The sequence below is a fragment of the Carettochelys insculpta genome, chromosome 16, assembly GCF_033958435.1.
Source record: "Carettochelys insculpta isolate YL-2023 chromosome 16, ASM3395843v1, whole genome shotgun sequence".
NCBI lineage: Eukaryota > Metazoa > Chordata > Testudines > Carettochelyidae > Carettochelys > Carettochelys insculpta.
The window spans coordinates 14,601,198-14,619,585 of record NC_134152.1 but is presented as its reverse complement, the minus strand read 5'-3'; the positions used below and the strand labels follow the sequence as shown (position 1 = coordinate 14,619,585).

At 41.9% G+C, this 18,388-nt stretch overlaps 1 protein-coding gene across 4 annotated transcripts in view; it reads right to left on the bottom strand.

Moving 5' to 3' along the window:
• The window catches only part of CLEC16A (C-type lectin domain containing 16A), a 247,372-nt gene that overhangs the window by 30,580 nt on the left and 198,404 nt on the right, over nucleotides 1-18,388 (bottom strand). The window lies entirely within an intron of this gene.

Sequence of the window (18,388 nt, the reverse complement as noted above, 5' to 3'; positions counted from 1 at the left end):
TACAGGTTGACCCTCACGAACCCAGCAGACTCTGTTCAGACATGATTTTAGTTAGCCAGATGTCCACTTATCAAAGGCACTGGTCAGGTCCCAAAGGTGATGAACTAGAGAAGTTCAACCTGTTGTAAACGTAAAGCTCACTTGCAGCTGGGAGGGCTGAGAAGCAAAGTGACTCCTAACTGCAAAGTACTACTCAAACGTGCAGGTGGATGATGGAAGAAAGATACGGAGGTGCTTGGCAAAAGGCACAAAGTCAATCTGTGAAACAAAACGGATGGACAGGAGTCTGATGGATTCTTGAAAGCTACTGCCTATTTTCAGTAAATATTGGAGGGAATAAATAATTGCTCATGTCAGGGCTGCTTCCCCACTCTGACACTCCTACTGCAGAAAGAGGGGCCTACAAAAACATTAAAAATACCTTTCCTCTCTAGGCTCTGCATAAACAAACTCCCCAAGCTCACAGATTCCCTGACCCTGGGTTGGTAGACTGCCACCACCTAAGAGAGAAAAACCCCTCTTTAGAACCCAGGAAGACACACTTAGGATATGTAGATCACATATCGTTGGAACCTTATTCTAACGCTTAGGATATCTCCTTGCAGGGTAACTCCAAGCCTTAGGAGAAAGCTTGAAAACAAGGAGGAAGAAATTAGGCTGTAATCGATCGCTGACCTTGCTTTAGGTGGGCATTCATACAGACTTTCTCTGGGACACAGAAATCAAAAACATTGCCTTAAAAAAGTAATTTATTCACAAAAACAAAAATACCAAGGAAGTAAATAAGCCTACTTAGATGCCACATGTAACACAACTCAAAACATTCCAGTTGCAGCACAGACAATTACTTCTCTGGGATTCATCTTAGAAGTTACAGAGTACAGAGGAAAGAATCAACTCTTCATCGGAGAAATGCCACACCAATTCCCAAAATAAAAATAACTTGATCATGTCTAACTAAACATTTCCTTTCTATTTACATATCCATGCTCCGATTATGGCCAGAATATTTAATGGATTCATTCCAGTTGCTTAGGATTTATCATTTCTGTCTGTCTCCTCTGCATCAGCCACACAAAGGCTCCTCAGACTGCAATTGTTCTTGGTTCGAAAGAGTTTTACTTCCTCCCATTGGTTTACCTGACTGACCCACATAGAGAGAGACTTCTAAGGGTTAACCCTGTCCCTGCATTCATTCATGACAATTCCATGGTACTCCCTTTCAGTACCTTACCAGGTCCAAACTGGGGAAACTAATGATCCAATCAGTGGACCAAATTTGGATATGATCAAGTGACCCTGAGGTACATTATGTTTACCCAAATAGTAATAAATACTGACTTCAATATATTCCAAGACAAACTACCAAAAAGAGAGCTTTGCTAAGGTTACACTGGACACTGTCTCTTTGAGAGGCTGAAAACCTGTATAGTATTTGTAGTCAACCAGGCTCGGGTTCCCCAGAAACGAGGCTGCACCCAGAAGGTGAGTGCTATATTTGGTTTATTGAAAGCACGTGACACCCGCGATGGGAGCCCTGGAGACGCCGCAGTCACCAGTGGGGGGGAAACCCGACACGTTGAGCTTCGCTCGGGGAGAGGCTCTGTAACAGGCCTCCTAACTCTACCTGATAAAGCTGAGCTCATTAACATAAGATTGCCTAAAACTGCCTATGCATTCCTTATCACTATCTCTAGTGGCCTACTGCCAGCGTAGCCTTGAAGTCTTGGCAAGCATGGCTTGCTCTGCAGCAGTTCCCATGGCAGTTATTTTGCAGCTTTTCACCTTGCACAGACTGGTCTGTTTAGATTCTCCTGAGGATTCACAGAAGGGTCGGACTGCACTCTCGACTGTTACAATGTCTTCTCGCACCCTACAGTATTTCTGACTGGAAAATCATCTCCCTTGGAGGATTTTATCAGTCAAACCAAAAGCTGATGTTGCATGCTTTTTCAGATGTTTGAGAGACTTTCCTCAATCCCATTGTAGCAGAGTACTACATACAGTAACATCTGATCTTCCTTTCTTCTCAATGAATACTTTTAACCCCCTATTCACAAAATGTAGTGTACAGATTCTACTATGCAGCACTTTTCTGTGTCCTTGAGGGTACACTTTCATCACCCGAAGCCTTTTCAGAAGATGTAGAAACATAATTAGCACTAAAAAGACTTGCTCCTTTTGGTGTGTGTGTTTTAAACAAGAAAAATATCTAAACAGTGAATTTGAAGTGAAGTGCTTGCAAGCTGCATGGACAATTTTTACAAATACCAGAATACTCAAACAAAATATATACAGTAAGTAAAAATAACAAGACCACCAAAAGATACCACCATGGTTAAGTAACAGAGCAAAAAAGGCTATCAGTTATTACTCATATATGAAATTGCAGCACTAACTGTATTATGGAACCTATCAGATTGGCTTCTGTACTGGAGAATTGCTAATGTAATGTCAATTTTGGGTGCCCAAAAGGGTCCTGGTTGGGGCCCACTGCGAATGAGGGCTGCTCCAGCTGTGCTGGAGTGCCCTCACCCCAACCTCCAGGTGGGACCCATGGAGCTGGTCTGCAGCAGATGGAGGGCTGCTCCAACACGCACTGGTTAACGGTAACCGGCAAGCCTCATCCATTTAGATGAGGCTTACAGATTAAACAGTTAAACTTCAACATCCCAATAGGAAAGATCCCTCAATGGCTACTAGTCAAGATTATCTGACTGCTAGAAGCTAGGCCTGGATAGTGAAATGGATCACTTGATAATTGCTCTTTATTATTCATTCCCTCTGAAGCATCTGGTTCTGCTTTGGGCAGGGAGCTGGACTCAATGATCTCCTGAGGTCTCTTCCAGCCCCAGGATTCTCTGATTGGGCATCAGCTGCTGTCAGAAGACAGGATACTGGACTAGATGGACCATTTGTCTGATCCAGTATGGCTGTTCTTATGTTCCTATGCCTATTAATAAAAGTCCTGCTTTTCTTCTACCTAAACCACAGTGTTTTGTATATGGCTCTTTACAAGGAACAGAACACATAGAATCATAGACTCCTAGGGCTTGGAAGGACCACAGCTCATTGAGTGCAGCCCCTGGCCCAAATCAGGATCAATCCTAAGTAAACCATCCCAATCAGGACTTTGTCAAGCCATGACTTAAGAACCACTAGGGATGGAGATTTCACCACCTCTCTAGGTAATGTATTTCAGTGCTTCACCACTTTCCTGCTAAAACATTGTTTTCTAATATTCAGCCTACACCTCCCCCTCTGTAACTTGAGATCATTGTTCCTTGTTCTGCCATCCATCACTACTGAGAACCAGCCTCTCTTCATCCTCTCTAGCGCCCCCCTTCAGGAAGTTGAACGCTGCTATCAAATCACCCCTCACAGTGAGAGGCAATTCTTTTGCTTATGAAGATTTTCTGGTAGTCAGAATTATAGTGATTACTGTATATTCTTTTTGCTTTGTACACCTGTGGAAGAATAATTTAGGGCTGTTTTTTGCTAGAGGAGTAATAGCGATGGAGGATTGAATGATTTTCCCAAGACCACAGTGCAACTCAGCAGCAAAGTCAGGATTAGAAACGAGGAGTTCTTGATACTCTCAAGTCCTCTAGGTCAGAAAGAAAAAAATGTTCCTGTTTTTAGAAGATTGCATAAAACTGAAAAGGAATTTCATTTTTATATATAGAATGCCACAAACTGATGTAGAAAAGACTTCCAGTTTTTTGGTAACTATCATCCATTTATATTTCACTTACATCAATTACCGCAGCTAGAATTACATATTTGAAATCAACTTACTTGCCTAATGTTGACCAAGCCTGAAAACAGCCTCTTTCCATCATGGAGAAGTACCCCTTCTAATTAATATACTCCAAGGCCATGATGGGCATGTGCGTGCCATCTATTGCCTCACGGCAGTTAGGAAAACCCCGCACAGCAAAACCATCTACTATGCCCTGTACATCTCCCAGGGTCATAGTCTTCCTAAGGAGATGCCGACAGATTGCATGGGCCACCTCCATCACCAGAGACCCCACTGTAGATCTGCCCACCCTGAACTGATTTGCCACTGACTGGTAACTGTCGGGGGTTGCAAACTTCCACAGTATAATTGCCACTTGCTTTACTACTGTTAAAGCCTGCCTTATTTTGCGTTGCTGTGTTTCAGGGCGGACATCACCCTGTGGCTTCAAGGTGGGTGCAGCACAAAGTTCCACAAAGATGGACTTGTGCATGCTAAAGTTCTGCACCCGCTGCTGGTCATCACAGGACTCCAAAATGATGTGATCCCAGTTTGTCCTGGTCTCTCAAGTCCAAAAATACCGCTCCACTGTCATCAATGCATTAATGGCAGCCACCAGCTCAGCATTCCTGGACTGCAGCTGGCACAATTGCTGTTCCAAAACACCACCATCATCATCATCAGCAGCAGCAGCAGCAACAGCAGCAGGATAGACAAGCGCCATTGAGCTTTGCAAGTGAAGGACAAATTGTGTAACAGCCACTGTGGTTGTCAAAATGATCTGTGCTATGAGTTGGAGCATTCATGAATCCATGCTTGTGCTGGAATGCTGCAGCAGGAAATGGTGCAATCTCCAGTTTTTTCCTCACGTGGTTAGTGATGCAGTGAATTCTGGTATAGTGCTTGGAATTCTGGGATTCCAACACAAAACACTCACAAGCAACCAGGGCTAAGGCACCGTGGGATAGGTACCCATCATGCAGTGCTCACGCTGTTGAACTTGCATGGGGCAATGGGGATATAGAGAGTCGACACAGAGAAAAGGTGGGTTGAATTTCAAGAAGCTTTCTGGACACTTTATTTGAATTCATAATATCAAGATTAAGTATTCTTATTTATTATATATTGATTTTATCTCACAGTGTAGACACAGCCTGAGTTTTTCCTTCTAGTACAAAGTTCTTTTGTGTGACTTGCACATATATTATTGAAGGATTGCCCTGTCATAGCAATCATCGCCAGGTAATTTGATCTGATGATGTAGATTCCCAGGAGTTTAGCTTGATGTTGAATTTTTTCATGGTGTTTTTGCATGTATCCTCGAACCTTAGCTTTGGTCTTCTTCTTGTTCTCAACCTGCATGACAGTTCAGCAAAGAGGACTTCTTTGGGAAGACTATCATCAACCATTCTTCTCACAAAACTAAGCCATTGTAGTCTTCTGCTGTTGAGGATTGCTATGAGGCTGAGTATGCCAGATCTTTACAGGACATCTCCATTTGAAACTTTATCTTGCCAGTTGATATTCATAATTCTGAGGAGGCAGCGAAGATGGAAGCTGTTCAATTTTTTCTCCTGGTTCGAATAGGTGGTCCATGTCTCAGATTCATATAGCAGGATACTGAATACATATGTCTGGTAGATTAGTATCTTTGTTTTCACTGTCAGCTTAGAATTGCTCCATGCTTGTTTCGTAAGTCTGCCAAAAACAGTAGCTGCCTTCCCGATTCTGATGTTCAGTTCTTTGTCCATGGATAGGTTCGTGGTGACCAGGAATCTCACAGGAGAACAAGTGTCCAGTGCTCCCATGTGGGGCACTTTGCCCTCTCCTCCGCCCCTCCATCTGCTGGCCGGGGGAGAGCCCCAGAGTCAGTCCCGGCCTGTTTCCCACCAACTTGCACAGGGAGGGCCTGGAAAGCCCAGTCCCACTAGTTGGTCCTGCCCTGGGGAAAAGCTGAGTCTCTCCCGATGCCGGCCACTCGGATACCTTGGCCCCGGCAGCATGACCTCTGGTCAGCTGTGCAATAGGCATTGGCATGGCCCCCACTGAGAGGCCAGCCCTGCTGCTGGGCCTTGAGCAGCGCATGGGGCTGGGCCGGCCCAACCCAGCTCTTCTCCTGGCGGGAACTGGCTTGCCCCGCACTGGGGCTTGGGTAGCACAAGGCCGGTTATGGAGGGCTGGTTAGAATCACAGAATTAACAAGATCTATATCAACTAGATCTGTATCATGGCGGCAAGGAGCCAGCATCTGCAAAAACAGATGCTCTAATAATGGTCAACCAACCTAAAACCATAAGCTATTTTTCTTCAAAGTGAGATGGTCCCCCATATACAAGTTGTTCAGCTGTTTCCTGAGCTCTGGCACATATAATTAAGGGGATTTATACAATTTAAAGGTCAGAAAGGACTGTTCAGCACTCTACACAAATCAGGTCACAGCATTGCACCTGCTATGGGAGGAGTTCTTTCCTACTATGCAAAAGGGAACACTAGTATCGTATTCTGAAATTGCTTTACCCATAGGGCGGAAAACAGTGTTTGCTTCTCCCCTTTCTTCTAACTCTTCCAAATGACATACAAAATGAGCCATAATTCTATACTACAGCCAAGCTTCTGATTAGTCTGAAAGAATGAAGAACACTATTTTTGCAGAGTGCTGCACAAGATTTCAGTTGAAGTCCATAATTATACAATACAGTTTTTAAAAGGACGAACATATGCTCATTATTAAATAAAAGTTTATTCACTCTTCAAGCCAACTCACTATCAAAATGCTGTCATCTTGTCCATTTCTAGTTCTTATGCTCACACACCTAGATTTTGTCTGAAACTTCTGCTTCCATTCCAGTGCTCAGCCCATCCCATGTTAATTGTTTTGTGAAGTATATTCTCAAATATTTTGTCCAGTCCAACTCTGAAAGACTAACAATGAAGCATCCACTAACTACTTCCTTATTTTATATAACCTAATATGAGAGACTTAGGGACTTTTTTTCTGTTACTAAGAAAATATGATACATGCTATTTTCCAGCAAAGTGTATTCTGGACACAACATACAGGAACTGTCAAGCAGTAATTGCCAGATTTTCTAAGAATCCCAAAAAGATTACCATACTCCCAGAAATCCCCAGAGGCCATACAGTATAACCAGTTGTATCCATATTTCTCAAACACCCAAACTCTGAAATGAGACAGTGATGATCAGTATAAAGAACAATACATCTTGAAATGAGGGATACAATGAAAGACATTAAGAGTTTTATTGAACACAGTGTTACATAAAAAAAAATACAAGCATGCCAATAGCTGGGATTTTTTTTTAATCAAATGAAACAATGATTCTGTGTACTAACTGAATATTTTTTGTAGAAAACAAGTATTGACACTAAAAAAAGTCAGTTTGTTTTAACATTCTCTATTATTGTACTCTGGGTTTGCTTTTTTGCAAACTCCAACACTTCATTTGGTCACTCCTGAAGGCACTCATGGTTTTCATTCATTTTAACAGAAATCAGTCAGCTAATTGTTTTATTTCTGTCCCAGTGCTGAAAGCTCAACATCTGAATGGGCAAACAACTCGGTCATTACAAGTCTCTCAAAAAGCTTTATTTCTTCACAAGCTGCACAGAACTCCAGGGTCTGCTTGCCTGTACAGGATCTTGTACAAGATCAGCTGTATCTTGGAACTGACACACTGAAAACAGATCCATATGCTGACTGGTTTCTTCAGCGCTACTTGTAATCTCTAATGTGGCTGAAGATTGTATTGTATTGGCTGAATTTTTTTAACCAGCTAATCTCCTAAGGGGAATTTTAAAGTTTTACCTAGTGCCATTACATTCTTTTTATACGTTCAACAGAAGTTCCAAGGCATCTTCATGCTGAAGCTTATTCAATGGCTCAATGTCGATGAACAGACCACATGGCATACTCTTTTAGTAGCTAATATTGCTAGGAGTTTGAAGAGAAGTGACAATATACATCAGAGTAAGTTCCTCAACAGGTACTGAATGTTTTATTCTGGATACACTGCAAATATTTGCCAAATGGCAGAGAGATAGCCCATGTATACTGTGTTTTGATTGATTAGTTCCAGGTTGGACAGCATCAAGTAACATCTCCCAGTCACGGTATATTGTGCAGGCAACAATACTGTCATGAGTTATTTTGAATCATACAGAATCCAGGACACAGATGGATTTAGGCAGGTCCAAAAACTGAAATACACTCTTTTTAGTCTCATCAAAATAGCTCAGTAAAATTACCAGCAGTCTCATGTCACCAATGTCTACGTTCTAAGTACATGAAGAATGAAAACTTGACATACTACTGCAATGTTATTTTGATACTTGAGCCCCCAAACTCCCAGGCAAACCGATATATGCAGCTCATCTTAATTATAACTCCAGGTCCTGGCATAATTTCTTCTTAAAATGATGAGGTAGTCGCCACAGGAAAATGGTAACATTAGCTCTGCCATCACACGGACAAATGCCTGTTACCATGGACATACTTGACATCATTTAGTCTTTCCCACTAACATGCTTAGATCCTTCTGATACTTTTTGGACCTTTTCTTGCCAGACATCAGGATCTCATCCTGGATCACACTAAAGTCACATCCACTACTATTGCAGAAATCAAATATTCATCCACATTGTCTATCAGTGCTCCAAGTGAATTCCTTGTAGCAGCTATTCTGAAATCTGCAATACCTCTTCTGTCTTCTCCAGGGTACCTCCATTGGTATCTTTAGTGTTTCTTTTTTTTTTTTTTTCTTCCCCTCCTCTTTTCTGCTGGGGACACCTCCAGGCTTGAACTGTAGACCTTGCTATTCACATGCTAAAATAATGGTATGAAAATATCCATAACCAAATAAATTGAATAAACGCAGAACTCCAGAAATATTACTAATCTTGCAACTGGTAGATGACAGTGACTTGTAGTATGGGCATAAAGGCCCTCAAGATATTAACTGAAAATTACGTAAATTCTTGTAACTTCAGAGGCTGGTACTTGGCTATATAATTTTCTCTCTACATATTTGTCTTGCTCCACCTGTTTGTGCAAGCCTGACAGTGACTGACTGTGGGTGTAAAACAGTGACAGCTCAGAACCAGGAAAATTTGCAAAACTAGATTAATATGGACTTTGATACAGCAGTATGGGACACATTTAAAAATCTGGGTCAAATGTGTGATGTCTGACACCATGTGAGGTACTCAGGAGATATGGCTGTGCTGACTGGCCACGTCTAAAAGGGCAGACTCTGTTGACAGAGATCACTGTTGACAGAGGAACCTTAGCAAGTACCTCTGTAGACAGATTGTGTCTACACAAAAGCAGATTGAAAGAGCAAGCCTCTCTGTTGACAGAGAGCAGCCAGACTGCTTTCCCTCTCTCATCAGAATGGCTGACTGGAAGCTCTGCAGACAGGGCTGCCCGGGAAACCTGAAGCCCTCTCTGTCAACAGAACTGTCCACATGGGCACCCTATCGACAAAACACTGTTGACAGAGGCGTTATACCTGACCAGGAACAGGGATAACGCTGCCGACTGAACAGCTGAGTTTTGTCGACAAACGCTCGACAGAGTGCTTAAACAGTGTAGCTGCTTGGCGAGTTTTGTCAACAAAACTCCAGTTTTGCCAACAGAAGCTGCCCGAGTAGATGCAGCCATTTAATTTAAGTGCAAAAATTGGAAGTCTCCAGAGCTCCTACTTAATAAATCATAAGGTTGTTGTAAATTAGGGAAATATCAATTAGCATGATATAAAACAAATATAAAAGATGGAAATTTGAAAGTGGGGTATTTCAGTTAATTCCACACTTGCTCACTGTAAATAACTGAGTGTAGTAAGAACCCACTGCAGATTACTCTGACGAATCATTTAAAATTTAGATTCCTTAGTTTTTTAAACGTCATATTTTAATAACTGAATAACATCATTTTTAGCTTAATGTCCTAAAGATCCACATGATCTCATGTAACTAGCGTACTATTTTATTTTTTTAAACACCAGGTCCAGATACATTTAACACACACTCAGTACGGACTGGTTTTCAAAGGTTCTGAATAGCCCCTGTTCCTAGAGGTTGCAGTGGGATCTGCCAATGCTAGCACTTGAGAAAATCTGGCCATTATAAACTAAAGGAAAGATATTTCACCTTGCTCTTCGGTGCATAGCCCCATGTAATGGTATAATGCAGAAAAATACACCTTTGCTGCCACCATAGTATTTTTCCTTCCCCAGTTCATTATATTATATGACATTCAGTTTCCCCTCTGTAAATATCTCCAGACCATTTGTAATTGGTGTTTCGGAATAAAAAAAACACTGAAGGTGCTTGATGTGCAATAAGAGACAAAACTGAGAAAATTCAGAAAAATCAAACCCTACAGGAAAGAACTTTGGATGTTTTTTTGGTTTTGGTTGGCTTAATTTACTTTTGAGAGCAGCATAAATGGAGTCTTCAGAATGGGTAAGGCAGGAGCAAGTTTCTTCAATACTTACCAAGATCTGTTTATCTGAGGACTAGGAGGTTTCCAAATTGGAAACCTATCCATAAAGTCATTGCTAGTTGAACGGACAGCCATTATTACTCTCATGGGCAGTAGGAATTAATTGCAGCTGTTTCCAGTGAAGAGCAACTTAGTTCTTGGGGAAATGTTACTATGAGGAAAGAGGAAACTAACAACTACATAGTTGCTCATCTGAAGGTGACTCAGTGTCTGTTGGTTAGAGACACAGTCTCTTGCCATTTTGGTGGCATGTGGGGGAGTAAATGTGGAAGAACTTTCTGCTCTTTAATACCACAGCAAGAGGTACCTTATAAAAACGCAAGGTAGATCAGATTACTTAAATTGATGACAGAATGGAAACCAGAAGTTTCTATCATCTGTGAGTATTTTCATATGACAAGCTAATGGCTCTTTGCACGGAAAGGAGTACAGAACACAGACACTTTAATCATTTGTAAGATTTTTCAAAGTAAATATGTAAGAAAAAAACAAACAGGTGTTTACAGAGAAAGATGGTGATAAGTCTTGCTGTGAGTGCAGGGAACTGGACTCGACCTCTGAAGGTCCCTTCCAGTTCTATGAGATAGACATATCTCCACAGTACAATCATTTACAGTCCATTTTACTTAAACCTGATAAGTAATTAATAAGAAATTTGAGAAGATAGAGAATTGCGGCCTCTGAAAGAAAAGTTAATCTGAGAAAATCTGATACGTAGGTAGAGCAACCATATCACCCTGTCCCAAATATGGGACAGGCAGCTATGAGGGGGAGGGGCAGCTCCTCCCGGCTGCCCCAAGCCTGGGGAAGCAGCAGCCACAGGCGTTCCCTGCCTGGAGCCTTGGGGAAGAGGTGACCATGGGAGCTCCCAGCCTGAGCTCTGGGGAAGTGGCAGCCATGGGAGCTCCCACTCTCAGCCCCAGCAGGCCTAAATACAGGACAATTGGTCTCTTTTAAAAAAGAAGTAGGGATGCCTTTTTGGTATCCCAAACACAGAACCATCCCACCAAATACACGATGGTTGGTCACCCTATGCATAGGTTACCACTGGTGTAAAGAGTATTTATATTTTTCTATAGAGAGCAGTGTGAGTTTCTGCAAAAATAAGCAGGCCTTGTCTACTGGGCTTGGATATGTGCACCTCAGAAAACTTCAGCATGTATCTTCTGTATTTTTTTGTAATTTACTATGAAAAGTCTAATCATATAGATTTAAATAATAAGCACTGCCCCCCACCAAAACAAAAAAAAAAGAGCTCCAAGTTTGATGACATTAAACGTAAAAAAATTGTGTTGCCTGGGAGAGAATCCTCCTAGTTAAGCATAGATCTTGCAGACATTATTTATTTATGATAACATTTGAAAAGATATAATGCTTTGTAAGCAAGCTTTGTTATTTACAGCTCTCTTTGTGAATTGAACTAAAGGTAGATAAATTTCAATTTCATAGACTGTTTGTCACAACTGTTATGTCTGTAATCTGATAGAACATAATGCTCAGCAGAGATCCCATGTTCAGCCAGAGAGACACAATAAATTGCACTTAATACACACCTTTGCATGACCCTCTTGCACTCTGACTACTATTCCTTATAGCCAAAACTACTATTAGAATTCCAAACATCTCAAATAGCTTTCAGATAGCTGACTTGTTAAAATCATCTGGAACACAAGCATTTCTTCCTTTCCTTTTAGTATGGATTTCCCCCAAACTTATTATTTGAGGGGTTTTTAAAGGCTTCTAATAAAAGCATTTATCTTGCACCTCTGAGGTGTGTGCTCAGAGTTGGACTATCAGGAATTGGCAACCTTCCTTTACAAGTAGAGACACACTGTGGAATATTGCTAGAAGCTATGGGAGACCAGTAAGCTGATCAACATTATAAGGAGTTTATGGCTTGGGTCAACAGTTCAATGTTGTGATGTGAGTTAGAAAAAGGTGTGCGTTATCACAAATCCTCTCTGCATTAGCAAGTGATTGGGTGACGAAGCAGGTAACAAAAGGCATTGTTGTTTAGCAGATATGAGTTACACAATCTTGACTTTGCTAACATCACTGCTCTACTGAATATGATTTGGAACTCAATGACTACCATTGTTTCAGAGGGAAGTAGCAAAAACTGGACTGAAAGTAAATGTAAAGAAAACCATCATTATAAAGATAGGAGACTGTACTGAAAAGAGATTGGATGGTAACACAGGAATCTGGAGCACGTGATGACATCTGATTGTGGTTGGCATCTAGATATTTGTACGGGATTAGGAAGCAACTTTTGAAGATGAACATCATGGTCAACTGGACATGACCACGTCAAACAAAAGAGCAGATGATATCATGTGATAGTACTGTATCACTGTGATAGTACCACTATTGTATAGAACAGAGATTTTGAGAATGACAGTGGCTAACAGAGATTGGAGGCTGCTCGTCATAAAGGACTGAGGAAGATGCTACATATTTCATGGACAGAAAAACAAAAAACAAATGGGACAGTAGAGGAGAGGAGAAGGCAGGACATGTCACACAATATCAAAGAAAGAAGGGTTAGGTGGTTGGGACACATATCATATGGAAGATGAGAGACATGACAAGCATTCATTAAACTGGGTAGCCAAATGAGGAAAGAGAAAGCAAGGAAGGCCAAGAAAGAACTGAGAAAACCTTGACAGAGGATAGTGAATGAGCACACATCACCCGCGAAAAAGTAGCAATTTAGAACTGGACTACCCAACATTTCAGCACCACAGACCTCTCTCATAAATTACAGGAAGGAAATGGCAACAGTCAGTACATGTTACTAGTAATAGCACAGTGCTTTTAAAATAAGAGAAGGGCTTAATAGCTTCATTAACAGGAAATGCAATGCAGAACATCTACATATAGTTTATGACTATCGAGTTTTCCCAACTTACTAAGGAATGAGGATAAGGTTCTCACGACTGTGTGCATGAGGAAAGAATGTGCACGTAAGTTAAGTATTTGGGAAGGAAGGAGGCTCAAGAAGTGCTTGCTCCCTTTGGTACCAGAGAAGGAATGAAAAAAAAGAACCTGATCGTACGAACTGTCCCCAAAGCAGAGAACCTCCTTGAGCAGATCTGAAAGTCTTTTGTGTCTGTTGGCAGGGAGTCATCAGTAAGTCATAAATTAAACCCCAGTCACTCCCAGGAAATTAGTAACAGAGAGGAAGCTGTGGTAGTCTATACACTATCAAAACAAAAAGCAGTCAAGTAGCACTTTAAAAACTAGCAAAATAGTTTATTAGGTGAGCTTTCATGGGACAGACCACTTCTTCAGACCATAGGCAGACCAGAATTAGTGAGGGAGTTTGTGGATCATCTTATGACAACTGGGAGACATGGGCCACAATATAAGCACACCCTCATCAGTGCAGGGAAAGACATGTCCTGATTTCGCAAGGGAAGAAGGTCCAAGGAGTTCATTTGGTCTGGTCACAGGAAACAGTGAAAACTTGTGGAAATAGTCAAAGAGTGCAAGTCTGAATTTAAGAAGCTTACTGATTTGCAAGAAAGATGTTTTCTTTTGGGAGCCTTTAAATGATGTTTCTTGGGTGTTGCTGTTCTATATGGTACAAATCCAACTTTTAAAAGCTGCTTTTCACTTCAGGCCATGAATCACCTCTTCAGTCTTTGACAGTTTTTCAAATTCTCAGCAGTTAAAGCAATTAGAAATGTGGAGAACATGCATTTACAATCCATTCTTACTACTCATCAGTTGGACACAATATCAACCTTAAATCCACTGTTTTCACTTGGATTCTCTTTTCTCCTCAATTTGCAATGTTCCTATATGTAGTTAACAGTCAGTAATTACGAAGCTGAATTTACCAGCAGGCTTCTGAGCAAATCTGAGGGAGATAAAGTTGTAGTACCTAAGGCCAGAAAAGAAGTTTGCAATAAAGGCTTGAATGAGATGTTGGGCTGTATCCAGAAAGCAAGCTCTGGATTTTAAAAGCAGTGTGCAAGATTAAAAAATGATAGTTTATATATGTAGATACATTAAGAGCAGAGTCTAAAATGGTATCAGATTCTGGGCTTGAATGACCATAAGGAGAGAAGGGGAGGCCATGGTGACACAGAAAGTGGGAGGGGAAAAATGGAAGGGGTAGGGGGAAGAGTGATCAAGAGCTTTGCTTTGGCTTTATTGAATTTAAGGCAGGGAAAGAAGTGTCAGCAAGGCAGATTCTGAACGGCATGGAGACAGTTCATAGATCGTAACTGATAATAGTGTAGGTGCTCTGATCAACGATTATGACTTTAGCATGTCCTTCAAGAGAAGAGTGTTTCTTGAGAAGGGTGCATGCAGCCTCTCATGGGGGCCGATTAGTGAAAATAGTTTGCAAATTTGAATTGAAATTAAGTACACCTTTAGCTGTTTATTTAACATTATCTACTTAAAGCAGTGGAAAGCAATGTGCAGCCCATGGGCCATATGCAACACATCAGGGTGGTCCGCTGGCAGGCCACAAGATAGTTTATTTACACTGAGTATCTGCAGGCCCAGCCTCCTGAAACACCCAGTGCCTGCAGTTCACTGCTCCCAGATAATGGAAGCTGTGGGAAGTGGCGGATCACAAGGAGATGCTGGCCTCCACATCCTGCAGCTCCCAGGGACTGGGAATGGAGAAGTGTGGTCACTGGGAGCTGCAGGGGGCCATTCCTGTGGATATTCAACTTCAGTAAACTGTCTCCTGGCCCATCATCAGATAACTCTCCTGATCTGCAGGGTGTATACCTCTGAATTAAAGCTTTGAGAGGGAAGGAGTATGTTAAGCTTAAGGGAAAGGAATACAAACCAGGATGAAAAGCCAAGTTTCTATGGATGGGGCTGGAAGGGTTTCAGGAAAATACACACCCACTTGTGAGAGCTGAAGAGGTCTCCACTTATCCTGGATACCCTGTCTTACAGGCATCCAGTTTTGAACATCAAACAACTTCTAAAATGAATTCCTCATAATTTTTCAGTTTATTTGTTCCCCTCTTCACTTGATCATTGCTGTGATTCTCCAGAAGTATTAGATGAAAATCCCATCAATTTCAGTTTTCATAATTAAGAATTTAAGTAATTAGAATGTAGAGCTTTAATATCCTCGACTAAAACTGTACTTTTGTGCTGGCTGACTTTCATGTTATTTATGCTTCTACAGAACTTTCAGCCAAGGATATCCAAAAGCTTTATGAACACTCATCCCCAAATTATCCCTGTGAGGTAAGAAAGCTTCATAAGCATTTTACAGATAATGAGAACAGCAGTTAAGAGACCTGCCTGCAATCAGTCAGGGATAACATCTGCCAGACCAGATAATAGAAATCCACAATCTGTCTCCCACTCCCATTCTCTTAAACATTGAAAATTATATAAACAATTTTTGTCTGACTCAGTTGTCCTTTCAATAGATACTTTAAAGTAAAATTCCACTCACTGTTACTGATTTGGAATTCATGAGCTTTACTTGACTAGTCAGATGCAGCTGTTTTTATGACTATGGTTAGATTTTTAGGATACATTTGTAGTTCTCATGAAATTTGCAACACATCACTTTCCGTACACCAACAAAGGTTCTTGCACAGATAGAATTCTATCAACATACATATTGGAAGTTTGGAGAAATAATCCAAGATTTACTTCAAATAATTCCTTTTTTTTTTTTTTGTTTAAAGCAGTCCTGTAGCACTTTAAAGACTAATAAAATAATTTATTAGGTGATGAGCTTTTGTGGGATAGACCCACTTCTTCAGTCTGGAAAATTCTGATAAATGTAAACTGACTTGACTAAAATTGAACTGAAAGATAGAAGACTGACTAATCAGCTACCTAGGGCAGAAGGCGGGCAGGCAAAGCGGGGGGAAACACAGGGATTAGAGCAAATAACTATTTTGTTAGTTTTTAAAGTGCTACATGAATGCTTTTTTGTTTTGTTATAATACAGACTAACACGGCTACCTCTGTTACTATTAACTGCAAGCATCTATTAAGTGGTTTGCCTGAGATCGCTATAAATATCAAAGATGGGGCAACTGTCCTTGAATGGTCTGAGGGAAACCGCCTGCTGAGTTAGGCTGCTGTGGTGTTCAAGAAGTCAGGTAGGTAGGCGGCTGAGAGGTGAATACACAGCTTGACGGCCTTGGCACAGAGGGACAGGGAGCAAGCCCAGACCTGTTTGTTGATATAAAACATACATGAAGCATTGTCTGTGAGCACCTGTACTGTAGTGTTCACAATGCATGGAAGAAAATGTTGGAAATGTCCTTAATAAAGTCCATAAGTTTTATGTAGTTCTTGTGGTCATATTTAGCAAGTAATTTGCAACCCTGAACTGGAGTGCAGCTGAGGTGTTACTTCGCGACTAAAGATGTTCAGTCTCCTATTACCTCTATTTGTGGGGGCTGTTCTACACTGATGCTATTTACACCTTTGGTTCACCACCTCCACCATTAGTAAATTAGGGGCAGGTTGGGTGAAGAGATATTCTGAGCCCATAGGGAAGGCCATAGTATTTGCCATCAGCTCTCTTGGAGTGGGTGTTGGTGTAGCTGTGGTCTGACACACTGATTTTGCTGGGTCTAGAACTTCCCCATTTATTACCAAAGCTATCTTAGCTGAGAGGGTGGCTGCAGAGCATTCATCAATTTATGTTGGGTTTCTGACACCTCCTCCTCATCTATGTGGAGTTCTGCTGCTATCCATTTAAACACGCACTGGAAGTGGGTATAATCATCCATAGTTGGTGACTGTGGAGGTGGAGCAGCCTGTATCCAGACAAAGTCTCCCCCTTACAAGCCAGCTTGCTCGCTGCCCCCCCCCCACCCACCGAGGAGCACACAGGGCATGGAAATGGCTGCTGACAGCACAGTCTTTGATGCCCTCATTGAGGCCCAGATATGCTAGCTTATCATGACCCTGAGAAGCAGAAAGTACAGATGGAAGGCTAACAGGCCAGACTGTCAACAAGGGTGGGGGGGGACCCTCAGAAATCACCCCAGCTGGCATTGATCGATATGATGCACACACACACAACCATCCCAGAAGGGGACGTGCCCCGCCCACACAAAAGAATGTCCTGTACTCCTAAATTGCTTATCTCTTGTCTTACAAGTGCAAACTAAGTAAGAAATGCCCTTGTAACAAACTGGCGTCACAAAGACAGACCAGTATGATCTGGCACCATAGATAAGAAAGAGAATACGTAACCCAGAAGCGGTAAAAAAGATGGGTCCAGCAGAACTCTAACTTTGAGTGCATTCCACCAACTACCTGCTGGTCAGGTCAGGTGATTGCCTCCCGAGGTCTACAACTGGGGACGCCCAACCTCGTATTCATCTTTCCGCGGAATTGAGTGACCGATCCAGCTTGGCTACGCTGGTATCGAGAGATGCAGAGAGGGTAAGATACACCCATGCTAGGTCTCCGACTTTTTTTTGTGCACAGCTAAAGAATTAGAGCTCTGTAACTAGATGTCATTGTGTCAAGATATCATTGTGTTAGATGGTAACAGATATCTTTGTATTGGATTGTAAGGTAACTTGTTAACACCTGTACTTTGCCAGCATATAAGAAGTAAACAATAGCCTTTGTAACTGCATGCTTATAACTGTAGCTTAATAAACTTGTAACTAGTTAAGCTCTGAGCCTGACCCTGCTGTTAACCCTTTTGTCACTGCAACACAGCTGGCACAACAAAAGAACTTTAACCGTTTGATTACTACAGCCTGGCCGTGGGTGAGAGTGCTAGGAGCTGCCTGCTCTAATAGTAAAAAACTGGGTTGCTTAGGACCCAGGGGAGTACCTCACCGCACATTACCCGGCCACTGGCTAACACAGCCTCATCTGATGGCAAGAGGGCATCACTGGCCTTCTAGGTGGCTGGTAACAGGTAACTCCTGTCCCACTGCCTCAGTGGGTTGCAGGGGGAGGGGTCAATCATAGAGATTCAAAGGTGCTTCCTTGAGGGGAGTCCTGTTGTATCCAGTAGGACATATAGGATTCCCCATGGAACGCTATGGCCAGCAATTCAAGAATGGCGGTGGCCCCCTCATGTCCATACCGTGGCAGCGAGTTGTAATAGTGCCAGTGAGGAGGCTATACGTCATATCTTTGGGCTCTTG